The sequence below is a fragment of the Triticum urartu genome, chromosome 7A, assembly GCF_056163025.1.
Source record: "Triticum urartu cultivar PI428250 chromosome 7A, HENAU_Tu73, whole genome shotgun sequence".
Taxonomy (NCBI): Eukaryota; Viridiplantae; Streptophyta; class Magnoliopsida; order Poales; family Poaceae; genus Triticum; species Triticum urartu.
In genome coordinates this window covers 657433817-657449070 of record NC_141879.1, presented here as the reverse complement: position 1 = coordinate 657449070, position 15254 = coordinate 657433817, and the positions used below count along the sequence as shown (strand labels likewise).

At 43.6% G+C, this 15254-nt stretch overlaps 1 long non-coding RNA gene across 1 annotated transcript; it reads left to right on the top strand.

Moving 5' to 3' along the window:
- The first annotated feature begins 14310 nt into the window (after window positions 1–14310).
- LOC147961147 (uncharacterized) lies at window positions 14311–14931 on the top strand. Its single transcript, XR_015609794.1, has 3 exons — window positions 14311–14390; window positions 14487–14572; window positions 14839–14931. It is a non-coding gene; the product is annotated as an uncharacterized LOC147961147 (long non-coding RNA).
- Window positions 14932–15254: the final 323 nt, after the last annotated feature.

Sequence of the window (15254 nt, the reverse complement as noted above, 5' to 3'; positions counted from 1 at the left end):
CAGAGCAGGCCTTGGCCCCGAGGGGTGGAATGGCCTCGGTCCGCCAAGTCGAGACGGGAGTATCAGGCAGGGGCGCAGCAGCAAGACCAGGAATGCCAACCCGAGCAGCAACTAGCAACCATACAAGTTTGGAGTAGGGGCATCCAAGCAAAAGGTGAGCCGCGAATTCCTCCATTTGGTCGCATAAGCTGCAGATCGAGTTGTGGGCAATTGCCCTCTTGGCTAAATTGTCGGCAGTGAGAATTATGCATCGCAGGGCCAACCAGAAGAAAAATCTGCATTGTGGACCAGTCTTGGCTTGCCAGACACGGTCGAAGTTGATGCACGAGAAGAAGCCCAGGAACTGACATTTGTATGTTGATGAGGCCGAGTATGAACCAGAGGTGCACATGTTCCAGGCAACGGTGTCCTCGGCCGTCGGATCCAAATGGACATGCTGTAACATACCCCAAAGGAGAGTGAATTGCCGTAGCTGTACCAAATTATGCATGCGCTGCATGCCAGCCATCCAACGATGATTCTGCAGTGCCGAGCAGACCGTGCTGTTCTTCCTGTGAGCAAGCTTGAAGGCATCTGGAGCAAGGTCCTTGGAGGCCATACCGTTCAACCATCTGCCGTGCCAGAATAGAGCACGATTGCCACTGCCAATTGTAATAAAGGTTGCCGCTCGGAACAGGGCCTTGTCAGAGTCATCACATGGGATCGGGGAGCCCACCCATGACCCATGGGCGACCAGTGTCATGCCACTCGTACCAGATCCATCGCGGGAGAAGCGCTCTGCTAAAGCGAGTGAGATCCAGCACTCCCAAGCCACCAAGGTTTTTAGGCCGGCAGACCACTTTCCAATTGACCAGCGGCATGCCACCCTCCGCGTCCTATCTGGTCCTCCATAGAAAATTTCTCCGCAGTTTGTCAACCTGCTTGATTGCCCAGCCATCAAGCTTCAACACAGTGATTAGGTGGACCGGAATGGCAAAAAGAACGGAGTTGACGAGCCGCAGCCTTGCATCGCTGGACATTAGCATGCCTTTCCAAATCTGCAGCCTAGCCGCCAGCTTATCAAGAGTGGGCTGCACGTCACCATGGGTGAAGCTTCTGAAGTGCAACGGAAGACCCAGGTAGGTGCAGGGGAACTGAAGAACGGGCACTGGGAACTGCCGAAGCAAGGATTGCAGGTCGATCCCATTGCACGCAATCGGGAAGATGCCGCACTTTTGGATATTGGCCATGAGACCCGATGCCTGACCAAACGTGAGTAGAATGCTCTTGGTGGTGGCCAAATCATCGGCTGTGGGGGAAATGAAGAGAGCCACATCGCCCGCAAAAAGGCTCACCCGCAGCTGGGAGGGCGGAACCCAAAGAGGAGACAGTGCACCGGAAAGTGCTGCCTTGTTGAACAACCAGTGAAGCGGAGCAATTGCCACAGTGAACAGCATTGGGGATATTGGGTCTCCCTGGCGCAAGCCACAACGATGCCAAAAACTCTGGCCAAGGTCCCATTCGCCATTACACGGGAGGAGGAGGAGGAGGAACTCCAAAGCAGGGCAAGGATGTTGCACCATCGTTGCCTGAAACCCAGCCTCGGCATTAGTTCCAGCATGTACGCCCAGGAGACCGAATCAAAGGCGCCAGCGACATCCAACTTGAGAAATAAGGAGGGCCCCTTCAGCTGATGCAGACTTCGAATCGCGTTGCGGACGTAAAGAAAGTTGTCATGCAGGCAGCGCGACTTGATGAAGGCACTCTGGGAGGTAGGGATCAGCAGGTGAAGGAAAGGTGCTAGCCGGTTTGCCAGGAGCTTACAGGCAATCTTTCCCACCGAGTGCATGAGGCTAATGGGGCGATAATCCTTCACGCGGCAGGCATCATTAAACTTTGGAATCAGCGTGATGTGGGCGGAGTTCAGCAGGTGCCACCGGCGTCCCCTTAGATCGAACAACTGGTTTAGGGCCTTAACGACATCCGAGCCAATAAGTGGCCAGCAGGCCTTGAAGAAATCAACAGTGTACCCATCCGGACCCGGTGCTTAGCCCGAAGGAAGGGAGAAGACCGCAGCCCGAATTTCGTCGACTGAGAAGGGAGCATCAAGCGACGACAGGTCCAGCCTCGGCAAGTTTAGGAAGTCCCAGTTGATGGACGCCGCTCTGTCACGGACAGAGCCAAGAGTGGAGGAGAAGTGCCGAAGAAGCTCGCGATGCTTATCAGCTTGCAGAGTGAGTTGACCTGAAGGAGTGTCAAGAAGTGGGAAGAAGTTTCGCCGGCGTCGCCCGTTTGCCTTGATGAAGAACAATTTGGAGTTGGCATCCCTAGCACGCAGCCACCGAATTCTGGATCTCTGTCGAATTCTGATGCGCTGAACAGCAGCCAGGCCGAGCAGTTTATTACGCAAAAACAGGCGCAGACCCAGTTCAGCCAGAGAAAGGTCCCGTTGATCTTGAGCAGCGTCGAGAGCCAGAATGACCTGATCCGCGATGGCCGAGAGGAGGGCAATGTTGCCAACTCGCTGGCGACTCCAAGCGCGAAGGGAACGGGCCAGTCGAGTCAGCTTATGGTGCAGGATCCACATGCAGTCGTTGTGAGCAGCAGGCGCAGACCAAGATTCAGAGACCACCTCACGGAAACCCTGTAGCTTCAACCAGTAATTCTCAAAATGGAAACCCCTGAATTTCCTTTGGTTGACTTGACCTGTGAGCACCATGGCGCAGTGATCAGAAACTGAAGGAGAGATCGCCCTGAGGTGGCACTGGGGAACAGTAGCTCCAATCAGCAGTGCAGAAAACATGGTCAATCTTGGAGTCAATATTGTGTTGATTTGGTGCGCTCTCGGAGGTTGCAGGTTTGGCTTGCTTTCTTCGATTATTTGCTGGCCAATTCCGTTAGATGGTCTTGGCAATGGATCGGTTGGATTCGGCTCTCTCGGGCTGCGTCAGCAAATCGTTGGGTGACATCTCGACTGTGGCCTGCACCCTCGGTGTAGCCCGGCGATGAAAATGTCAAAAATGCAAAATACGAAGCTAGGGTTGTGACTTTAGATGGCCTTGATATAACTTTAAGCATCTTTAAACCATTTCGGTCTCTTCAATGCGACACTTTGCTTAATAATTCCATGAAGTTAGACTCTTCACTAGAAAAAAAAATGATCAGTTTCATTTTGTAAAGTTTATTTTCTTAAACCCCCTTGGAAGGATATGTCTACGTAGCTTTCCCATCCTGTCGATGCATAAGGAGAAACGCGACAAACGTTACATTTACCGAGCTTAATGAACGGTTTCATTTTATAAGGGGATGAGATTAGTGAGGGGAGAGATGCATGTACCTCTGTAGATTGCATTCTACTCCCTTCGTTCCTAAATATAAGTCTTCGTAGGGATTCTATTATGAACCACATACGGATGTATATAGATGCATCTTAAGTTTAGATTCATTCATTTTGCTTCGTATGTAGTCCATTTAGTGAAATCTCTACAAAGACTTATATTTAGGAACGGAGGGAGTATAGGGTTTAGTTCGTAGGATTAGTATTTTTGTTCCTTTAATTAAGAACAAGGGATCTCGTCTCCGTCTGTTTTGGACGCCGGAGGTGATCAGGGGCAAAACGCTTCTTATCATTAGCAAGACCCGACAATATGACTCACTCGATACAAAAAGAAGGCGTTCTCTGCTCTCACATAAACAAACACCATCCCTACGTCTTTAATTTCCCCTTTTTTTCTTTTGCCAATTAAGCGTTCCAGTTAAGCTCGTCGGCCGACAGTGGCAGCGACGACATGAGCTGCTGCATCTCGAGGCCGAACTCGTCCTCGGTCGTTACCACGGACGATGGCCCTGGTGACCCAACACCGGTGCCAAACCACTCCCCAGATATCGACCCATGGGCGCCACCGAACATACCGGAGGTCTCGTTCTCGGCCGCGCTCGTCACCCTCCTCATTGTTGGCTTCACGTCATCTGCATCAGGTCAATTAATTTCCCAATACATGCAACAATATGTGAGATCGTTGATCAAATCAGTCAAGTTACTAAATTGGTTTTCAATTTGGAATGTACTCCCTCTTTTTTTGTTTACTTTATTATATATTAGCTTTGTTCTAAGTCAAACTTTATGAAGTTTGACCACAATTTTATAAGAAACAATATGAGCATCTAGAATAACAATTAAGTACATATATAACATGTGGAGATATATTTAATAGTGCACCTAACGGTATTGATTCGGTATTGTAGATGTTTTGTCTTAAGAAACTTGTTCAAAGTTATACAATTTAACTGAAGAAAAATGTACCGGGTAAACAAAAACAAAAGGAGTAAATTAATTTTGCTAAGTAGTAAACATTTTTTTTGCGAGGGTAAAAGAGATTTATTCCAAGACCACAGGGTTACAATCAAGAGGCAAAAGTTCCTTCACGCAAGGTGGACCTCTACCTAGCCATACGGCAGTAGTGTTCTCCGTACGACTATACAAAGCCAATCGATCTGCTACCCTATTTTGTTCACGCTTAACTTTCAAAGAAATAAACTCTGGATCACCCATAAGATGCTGAATCTCAGCCATCAAGTGTCCATAAGCGGAATACCGAAGGCTATCCCCCTTCAATGCCATCAGTGCATCCGATGAGTCGGATTGGACAATGACAACCCCTCACTATGTTGAATAGCCAGGGCCATTCCTTGCATTAGAGCATGTATTTCGGCTTCCAGTGCGTCATTGCAGTTAAATATGCATCGGTACGCTGCAAATATAACACTGCCATCATACCTTTGTAGAACCATCCCTGCTGCTGCTGAACCATCTGCCTCGGAAAAGGCTCCATCCATAGACAGAGCGATCTGTCCGGGTGGAGGCCTCAGCCAGGGCAGCGCCGGGGCTGCAACTCGCGGAGCAGCCGGGTTGATATCCACTGTCGACACCTTTCCCTTCAATATTTCTTCAGTGGTGTACTTTCTTGCCAAATGCAGTGATGCCATGTAACTTTGGAGGTAGTCTGCTGACGTTGCGGTAGAAGGGATCGCCTTGCCATGTGTAAGATCAAATCGCAGTGACCAGATTCTCCAAAGTAGCATTATTGTGCAGTCCCTCATTGTATCATTACAATTTATGTGAATATTCAGTAGCCAATCCTTCCTTGTATCCCTCAACAACTGATTATCCGGCAAAGCCCAAACCTGGCGCATTTGCATCCATAATGCTTGTGCATGATCACATGTGATAAGTGCGTGGAAACTTGTTTCCTTCTCATAACCACATAGCGGGCATGTGTCACGCGTAGATATGTGTCTATACACTTCTTGCATGTATTTGTTGCAAGTGCCCCGGACACCACCTTACAGGCTAGTATCCGCATCTTCAGAGGTAGGTTGGCATTCCAGACCCGTCTCCATATCAAACGATGCCCGTCGGGTGTAGCGCTAGAGGCTCCCAGCCCTGCGGACACGTTTGTAGTAGCGAGGTGATATGCACTTTTAACTGTAAACTTTCCACTCTTCTCGGGGAACCATGCTAAAAAGTCTTGCCCGCCTCTAGGGGACGTCCAAATCTTCAGTATTTCACGAACATCCATGTTGCAAAAATATTGCCTTAGTCTATGCACGTTCCATGCTCCTGACTCATCCTAGAAATCAGCCACTCAGTTATATCTGCAATTGCCTTTCGGGGTGACCGGTTTGAAATCATGTCTCCTGGGGATCCATGCATCTCTCCATGTTTTGATCAACGTACCATTACCCACTCTCCAAATTAGTCCTTTCTTCAACAATTCAAGGCCATGTATGATTCCTTTCCAGACTGCAGACAAGCTAGAAGGGAATATCGTGTCCAATAGATTACCATTTGGTAGTATTTGGCCCGAAGAAGTCGATCGCAAAGACTGTCCGGGCTGTCTAGTAGCCTCCAAGCCTGCTTAGCTAGCAGCGCCTGGTTAAATGCCCACATATCTCTAAACCCCATACCTCCCAAGTCCTTGGGTAGAATCATCTTCTCCCAAGTGAGCCAAGCCATTTTCCTTTTACCGTTCTCCACTTCCCAACAATATTATTTCATCATCCGAGTTAAATCATCACAGACGGCTAAGTAGTAAACATTGTCTTCATAATAATTTGGTGGAGGAAATACTTTATGCTATTGTCTTTGGATTTAAATTGTACTCCCCCCATCCCACAATATAAGATCGTTTTTCAAGCTATATCAAAACTACCACAGTTGGAGCTATGTTTGGTATCATCTCTCAATTAAAAATGAATTGGTATCACTATTTCTTTTATATAAAAGTCACTATGTTTGGTTCAGAATGTCACACATTGACCGGTGGGGCTATTGGTCAGGGCCGACATGGTGAAAAGTCCACGTCAACATGTTTGACTCATCTCTCTCTCTCATCTTTGTCTCCCTCTCTCCCCCCTTGTGTCTTATGAGTCAGGCTATGACCCTGCCCCGAGCGAGGGCATGGTCGGAGAGTATGTAGAACACAGGGAGGATGCAAAAGCACCATGGGCAAAGGTGGCGAGCAGCGTGGAGTGAGGACGAGGGTGCTTCCCCTGGAAAAAAAATTGGCATGCGTTTTTGGCTTTTTAGATGGTTTTTCCAGAATTTTTCGGCTTTACGGTTTTTCAACAATCTTTCTTAGCTTTTGGACAATTTTTTATTTTTTATTGGCATGAAAAACTCGTTTCATCCCCCTCCCCACAAGAAGTATGGTTTTGCTTCCGCGAGAGGCATGAATTTGCTTACGCAAGAGGCACGGCCGTGTCTCTCGTAAAGGAAAAAAAACACGTTTTCATTTTTTTCTTCTGCAAGAGGCATGGCTTTGCTTCCGCGAGAGGCACGGTCGTGCCTCTCGGAAACAACAAAAAACCACATTTTTTTCCTTCCGCGAGAAGCACGGTTTTGCTTCCGCGAGAGACACGGATTTGTTTTCACGAGAGGCACGGTTGTGTCTCGGAAACAAAAAACGCGTTTTCCCCTTCCACGAGAGGCACGGGCTTGATTTCGCGAGAGGCCTGGATTTGCTTTCACGAGAGACACAATCGTATCTCTTTCGGAAAGGAAAAAAACATGCTCCCGGTTTGGCTTTTTGTCTTTTTTCTCGTGAAAAAGAAAGTTCGTCAAAACCTATCGACATAGGATCTAGTTTTGAAGATCTCAATGTGAGGAATCCAACGGCCAAAACGATTTGAGATTTGGACGCACGTGTAAGAGATAAAACTTTTGAATACACGGATTTACGAAAAAAAACTCACAGGTTGCGAGAGGTGACGCATATGCAGTGTGCCATTTGTCACAACCTGGTAGGTGAGAGTGAATTTTACAAAGAGTGCTACTTAATTAATGACTTTTGCTTTTTTTAATGCTATTAGAGCATCTCCAACAGCCGCGCTACGCGCCGCGCGCAAAAAACTACTTTGCCGCGCGCCCTTTGCTTGGTTTTGCGTGGCCGGCAGCGCTGGCTCCAACAGCCGCGCTAAAATGCAGCACGCGCGCCGCTCAAGCAGCGCGCGACTCGCCGGGGCATTGCATATGTTGCATGAAACCTTCAAAATGCAATGAACATGACATATAAATTTCACACAAACAAGTTGATGAATAAAAATTCATGCCCACAAGTTCAAAATCATGCCCACAAGTTCAAAATGCAAACCAAGTTCATGACACAAGCGAAAGACACATCAAGCCTCGTCCTCGTCTTCGTCCTCATCTTCGAAAGACGATCCTTCCTCCTCCTCATCTTCGGACCGCGCGCCCAACTACATATGCCGCGCGCGCGGTTATTATGCGCGCGCTGGAGCTTGTCTACAGGTTGCGCGCGCGCTAAAATGGCAAAATTGGTGGCGCGGCGCTTGTCTAGGAAAGTGACCCGCTCAATGCGCGGGCTAGTATTTTGTAATGTTGAATGCTGAGGACATATGATTTTGTAATTTTGAATATCTATTATCCATATATAATTTTACATGTTAATTATGTATGTCGTACTAACTATTTTTATGATCACAGACGTCGTGCATATTATATTAATATATCATTTTTGTTGCTTTTTCCACTTTTTTATATTTTATTTTCTAAACATAGATTTAAGTATCATTCTTTACATTTAGGCATGGTAAATTTGCTAAAGATGTGCAAAATAGTCATTTAAAAAAATCACACATAAAGTTGGGAGTGTATATATATATATATAGTACACATATCCATTAAATCTGTCGTGGTAGGTATTTATTTCCATGGTCATTTGATTTAGTTAAGTTTGATCTCACATTGTCCACGATTTCAAGAAACATCTTCCATAGTACTTCGCTGAAAAATAAATCTTTATAGGTTGCATCATTTTGCAATGTAGATAAATCTATGTTTACCACATTTTTTCTCTAACATCCTTGTGGATAGCAAATTAATATAAACTGAATTAATTTGTATTGCGTTTCTTGTAAAGAAAGGATTATACATAGAAAATGGTTGACTTCTGTACATAGAAACTATTTGTACTTTAGCTTTCCATTCATGGTATATGTAAGATAATTTCATAAGCTTTTTATAGGTAAAATGTACATTATGTTATCTATATTACCATTACATTGATATATAGAATCATTCTCTTGCTCGTTTCATTAAGTAGTAGAACAAAAAAATCTTGTTCAATCCTAAAATAGTTTTTCATGTTTCATAAGGTTCTTCCATTAAGATGCATCTTAATACAGGGGTGTACAAAAAGTGCTTGTAAAGTATAATTCTTTGTGAGGCATAAGGTTCTATGAAAGTTTGATGTGCATTGAGCAAAATAGATATTTTACTCCAAGAAAAGCATGACACACCCTAGCCACAAACAACCATAAGAATCACAACATTGGACAATTTGGTATTTGTACCTTTGCAGGCTCATCCAGAATGAATCAAGTTGATTTTATCATATGAAAAGATATCCCATACAGTGTGCTTCATTTCCGATGGAATCTCTAGAGGCTCTTTGCCGAGTTGATATTTACACAACTATTCAAGTCTTTCAATATACTATATATAGTATAATGCACTGTTGTGATAGAGGGGCGACTACACGTTAGATTATAACATAAACAGGAGAATTGAAACGACAAACGTATAATGCACTGTTGTGAACTTGTGACAAACATACACATGGACTAATACTCCTTACAACTCGAGTAGCTTGAAAAAACTGCAATAAGGAAGAAGGTAGCATGTATATGTTATTATTTCTATCTGACATCTTAGATCACTCTTGCCAGATTAGCAATGACCAATCCTATATAAGAATGATCATTTTACTTGACAGTTAGTGGAATCATGCATTAATCGATTGGGACTGGCGGTTCGTAATGGTCTTGAGGCAAGCCCGAAATAGGTGAATACCTACCTATGGGGGAGAACCACAGAAATTTTGGGTTTGTCAGGCAGCACATGTGTTCAAACCATCAAACAGTCTTCTTTAGGCGGCGATTCCTGTTGGTAGCCCTTCAGTTTTAGGTAGCTCCTGTTTGGTAACTCCACATCTGAACTGTAATTGCAGACCCATTAAAGAATACTGCATTTGTAAACAGTCCACAACAACTATTCAACTTCTAGCTCTTCTGGAGAAAGCTACCTTGACCTAACTCATGTGAGCTTTCCATCATATGCCTGCAATTAAAATCAATGTACTTTTTGCTGATAGGCTTCTTCCAATCTGTTTAGCATCTTACATTGAAAACATTATAGCCTAAATCAATTCAAAGTGTTCAGTAAACAACATGGGAGATAATTTCAAAACAAAAATAACAAAGCTTGAGAGAGAGCCGCTATTTAAGAAGACTTTCTTAAGGAAAATTGTATTTACAGAAAAGAATGAAGACATATCTCTGATGGAATCATAAGATACTATGAATGGACAGCTTTGCCAATATTCATGGCAAGCGATCATAAGCATATATAACTACATTAGTTGTATGATATCAAGGTATGTATGCTAGCAGGAATACCCTTTATGGAGACTGCGTGAATATGTAGCAGAAATGAGCTTCAATCTAAATTGGATGCGAGTACCTGAGATTTTTATTAAAAATGTACAGAAATATTGCCATACTATATTTACTTAGAAATAACAGACAACTTCAAAAGGGCAACAATACGATTTTTCACTACTATAAAACTCATCCAGCTAAAGGACTCTTCTATAAAACACATCCAATTAAATGAACTTCCAAATACTTCTACATATACAAAAAAAAGCAAATAAGTTGCGTGAGCAACATCGGTATGAATAAAACATTTTCCCTTTAACATATAAATTGCTTGTTTTGTGGTTGGATCATCTGATTCATAGTATTTCCATTTTCCTAACAGTGTCAATGTACCAAAATGTTCAGATTTTGTTCAGATCAAATAATTGCTATTACGTAAGATGTTGAACTTTATTTGCATACGCAGCGAAGTTATGCCAACTTATTTAATTTAAGAGTAAGTAAACCACTAAACAGGATGATTGAGTCTAAATCGGATGGAAATACCTGAGCTTTTAGGAAAAGAGATTGTACCGGAGTAAAGCTCGTACTTATTTTTTTCTCTGAGAAATAATAGACATCTTCAGAAGGGCAACATTATGACTCTTGCCTTCTACAAATCATCCAGTTAAAGGATCTCTTATATAAAACTCATCAAATTAAATTAACTTCTGAATAGTTCTACATATACGTAGAACAGTACTGGTAAACAAACTGGTTGGGTGAGCACATCTGTATGACGAAAACATTATCCGTTCAACATACACATTGAATATTTTGTAGTTGGATAATCTGAATCTTAGCTTTTCTATTTCCTAACATAGTTAATGCATCTAGCTGTAAAGATTCAGTTTAGATCAAAACAACTGCTACTACATAAGATCTTGAACCTGTAACTGCAGATGCAGCAAACTTATGCCAACTTATTTAATATAACATATACACCCACCGTCCCAAAATAAGTGACTCAAGTTTGTACTAACTTTTCAAACTTGAGTCACTTATTTTGGGATGGAGGGAGTAGTAAACATCTAAAATCTTATCCCGGCTGTTCGTCTAAACCTGACATTGACTTACAACACTCAGTTAATCTATCCATCAAAATCATAAGAAATAGCAGCATGGTTGCCGAGCCATATTAGATTACAGACGGAAGAACGAAAAACCGAGTATATGCAAACGTAAGAATAAAGGATCAGCATGTCTCGAGGGCAAGTTTCGTTTGTTCAAGGAGACGAAGTTGCAGCTCGATGATGCCCAATAAGATGATACACTGCATCACTACAATCTCCAAGGAGTACACAAAGGATTAAATTAACTTCTGAATAGTTCTACATGTACGTAGAACAGTACCTGTAAACAAACAGGTCGAGTGAGCACATCTGTATGAAAAACAAATTATCCCTTTAATGTAACATTGACGATTTTGTGGTTGGATAATCTGATTCCTAGCTTTTCTATTTCCTAATAGATTTAATGCATCTAGCTGTACAGATTGAGTTTAGATCAAGCAAGTGCTACTACCTAAGATCTTGAACCTGTAATTGCATATGCAACAAACTTATGCCAATTTGTTTAATATAACATAGTCAACATCTAAACAGAGTTTGAGACAAAACAAACCATCTTATCACTCCTGTTCTTCTAAACCCGACATTGACTTGCAACACTCAGTTAATCTATCCAACAAAATCATAAGCAATGGCAGCATGGTTGCAGAATCATATTAGTTTACAGGTGGGAGAACGAAAAACCGAGTATACAGACGTAAGAATAAAGGATCCGCGTGTCTCAACGGCAAGTTTCGTTTACTCGAGGAGACGAAGTTGCAGCTCGATGATGCCGAATAAGACGATGCACAGCATCACTACAATCTCCAAGGAGTACGTGAAGGATGAGTGAGGAGGCGTAACCTAATTTGTGAGCTGGGAGGGTTCCAACGACGCATCACAACTCATAATGGCCTTTTAGATCTGGAGCTTATTTTTGCATTGATCCTACTTTACATTCCTCCACAGCTCCCTCATCCTAATTATATTGGTAGGAGGAGGTGCAGGAGGAGGTATCAAGGCCAGTGGAGGAGGCATGGCGAGTGGAGAAGGATGGATCGGCAGCGGCGATGTGGAAACGTGTTGATCGTGAAAGCTAGGGTTTTTCAAGATGCAGGTTCTTCCACGATGGCCTAGCTTTTAGACTTGTAATATCTGGTCCCACATGATTCTAAGGACCCACGATGCAACCTTCCACAAGTTTTATATCTCCACTACTATTAAACAATCAAACAAGAACTTTCTTAGGTGCACCCAGTAATTAGTCCCACAACAACGTACAAACTAATCAGCACCACACGATTAGTCCCACAATTCTTAATCTAACAGTCAGTATTGATCTAATACATTTGTGGCGTGCATTTAGCAATTTCCCACGACTGACCGTACTTCACCCGGAGAGGACTACTCGAACAACCAGTCCCTACAATCACGGATCGGGAGAGGCGCCCACCACCGCCGACGCTGCCGTGCCCAATCTCCACCACGGCCGACTGCCTCCGCGCGAATTCCCTTGCGAGGTTCTCTGTCGACCACGCCGCCTACTCCGGAGGCGAGGAGCTTGCCGACATCCAGCTCCTCAAGAAGAAGTGCGCGCCACCGCCGACGCTGCCGCGCCCAACTTCCACCGCGGCCGACCGCCTCCGCTCGAATCCCCTTGCGAGGCTCTCCCGCCACCACGCCGTATACTCTCCATGGGGATCCGCTGTAGCAGTGCCAGGCCGTTCACCACCGCCACGGCAGGCTGTTCACTGCGGACGCCACATGCCTGCACCCCACGGCTGGCCACCGCGCGCCTGGAGCATGCTCTTCCGCCTGTTCCCAGTGTGTCACTGCCGGCTCACCCGAGCGTGCCGATGATGGCCTTCGTTGCTGTCCCAGACACCAAGACCGTCGCCGTCCTGGTCAGTCCTCTCCCTCCACTGGCGCTGCGCTGGGTTCTACTGTCTCTCTTCCATCGTCGTTGCAACACCTTCTCTCCTTTGTTGTTGCTGCTGCCACTGCCGTGCTGCTCCTCCCTGCTTCTGCCATTGCCGCTGGAGCTAGCCAAAATGGATCAAACATAGGTGAGTTAAATTGGGGGTGCATCCTTTATCTTGCTTGATACAATCTTCTTCAGTTGCCTTCTGATTTTTGTCATATATGTTGCCATGTTCGTTCTAGCACAATAGGTGTTTGTGTGTATGCCTATGCAATGATAGCACATGTGGTTTCACGCATGTATCCTCCTTTGTGTATGCCTATTCGTGATTACTCTTGAGCCATTAATTCATGCTAAGTAATGGTCTGGGCTTGGATGCTTGAGCCAGTAAACTTACTGGTCAGATTACTATTTAGCATTTTCTCAGCAATTTGTGGACAAGTCGGCGTTGTATGCTTATAATGAAAAGCGGAAAAGATTGTTTGTAGCTATTCTTAATGGTATCCTTTGCTATGTTAGGTGGCTTGCTTGATTTAAATATGCTATGGAGGATTACATGCATAATACTCTTCTTAATTTCTTTATTTTGCTTGCCTTCTTGGCGGTCTTCTGATATAAGATGCATGTTTGAAAAAAAGACTCACAAAATTGATTTGAAGAAACAACAACCAGAACTTGCTTCAGTAATTTATTCTTCACAAGTGTGTCCTGAATCATTTATACATAACTAAATTCTATGCTTATTTGTTAGCACTAAAATAACTAATTCAGTTCTGGTACAATCTTAATACTTGCAGGGAAACCAATCTTCATTAGTCAGAAGTAGAGTTAAGACGACTGTTAAGTTTATGGCAGTCATGTCATTTATTAAGTCTTGCTTCTTATTGGATCAGCTTAGTAAAAATGATTTCAGTTGTTGCCGTAAATTCGATAAAGGTACGTAATAATGTGTTGTGGATACAATCACTTGCATGAACAAGCAGAATGGCAATAATAAGTGCTATTTCTTCATATCAGTTTACTTTAAATAAATATGTCTCTCATGGAACAGTATGTGTGTGATGGATCTTTTCAAGTTCGATTCATGTTCAGTTAGGTGCATATTTCGTGAGACAATCCTGACGTCCAGCTCCTCAAGGAGAGGAGCCCTGCCACCACCGACGCTGGCGTTGCCAGGGGCACCCATCCTTGCGATCCAATGGAACCGCTCATACCACGGTTGTCGTCAGAATCATCCGAGTTGATTTAACGAATGTATGTTTGGCAGACCTTTCATCTTTTTAGCAATTGCATCAAACAAGGAGTATGCCACAACCTATGTTTTTGCAACTTGACGGTTTTGAATCCTCTCTGAATAAGCAGGAAGTTGTATGTGGAAGCTTGCTTGGACTTGTATCGTAATCATGGTATATGGCTTGATTGTCTCATGTGGTGCTTGCATGGTATGTGTGTGATGATTTTCCTGAAAGGCGGATATTTTATCATGCTATGTTCTTTCAACCTGTGTCTAACAATTTGATGTGAGTGATCTGGTGCAGAGGACTACAACGAGATGCTCTGTTTGAAGAGCAAGCAGGCGAGCACAATAGCGACATGATACTCCAAATTTTCACAAATTATCATGGTCAGTGAGTCCAATTATAGCATCTAATAATGTGATCATTCTATGCTTCCAAATTAAAATTTGCGCACACTTGCAAATGGGAATTGTGCCTCCCTGTTGTGCGCCCGACAGTTTGCCTCACGTACTAAACATTTAGTGTAGTCACTGATGAAAGTATTTCTTGTACCAACATGTATAGCATGATAAATCGTGCATGACTTCGCTTAATTGAAAATTAACAGCATAGAACTTCCGCATTCTGACTCTTTGTACATGTACAATTGCAGTGTGTTCGAATTGGAGAGGCTTGTGACCACCCTGGAAAAGAGATGCACTTCCAGTGTTGTTATTTTTTTGCCAATATTGCAATATGATTGAAGGTAAGTTTGTGTGAAACAAATTTCTTTGAGCATTCTCATCTCTAAATTTTGATCTAGCTCCCTTATATTTTGTTTCTCGGCTTTTGTCAATAGCTTACACGAGGATATCAAGACCAATTGTAGGATTGCATCTCCACTAAGTGAACACATCACAAGGTTGGCTTTGAATCATAATCAGGTGTAATCTTCTTCTTTCACAGGATGGATGAAACAACATTAACTTCTATTTGCAACAACATCACACAATGGTGTCTCCGTTTGAATTTCTATGTTTTTCTGAAATATTTATTTTATTTTGTACCAGCATGATTTTTAATTGGTCA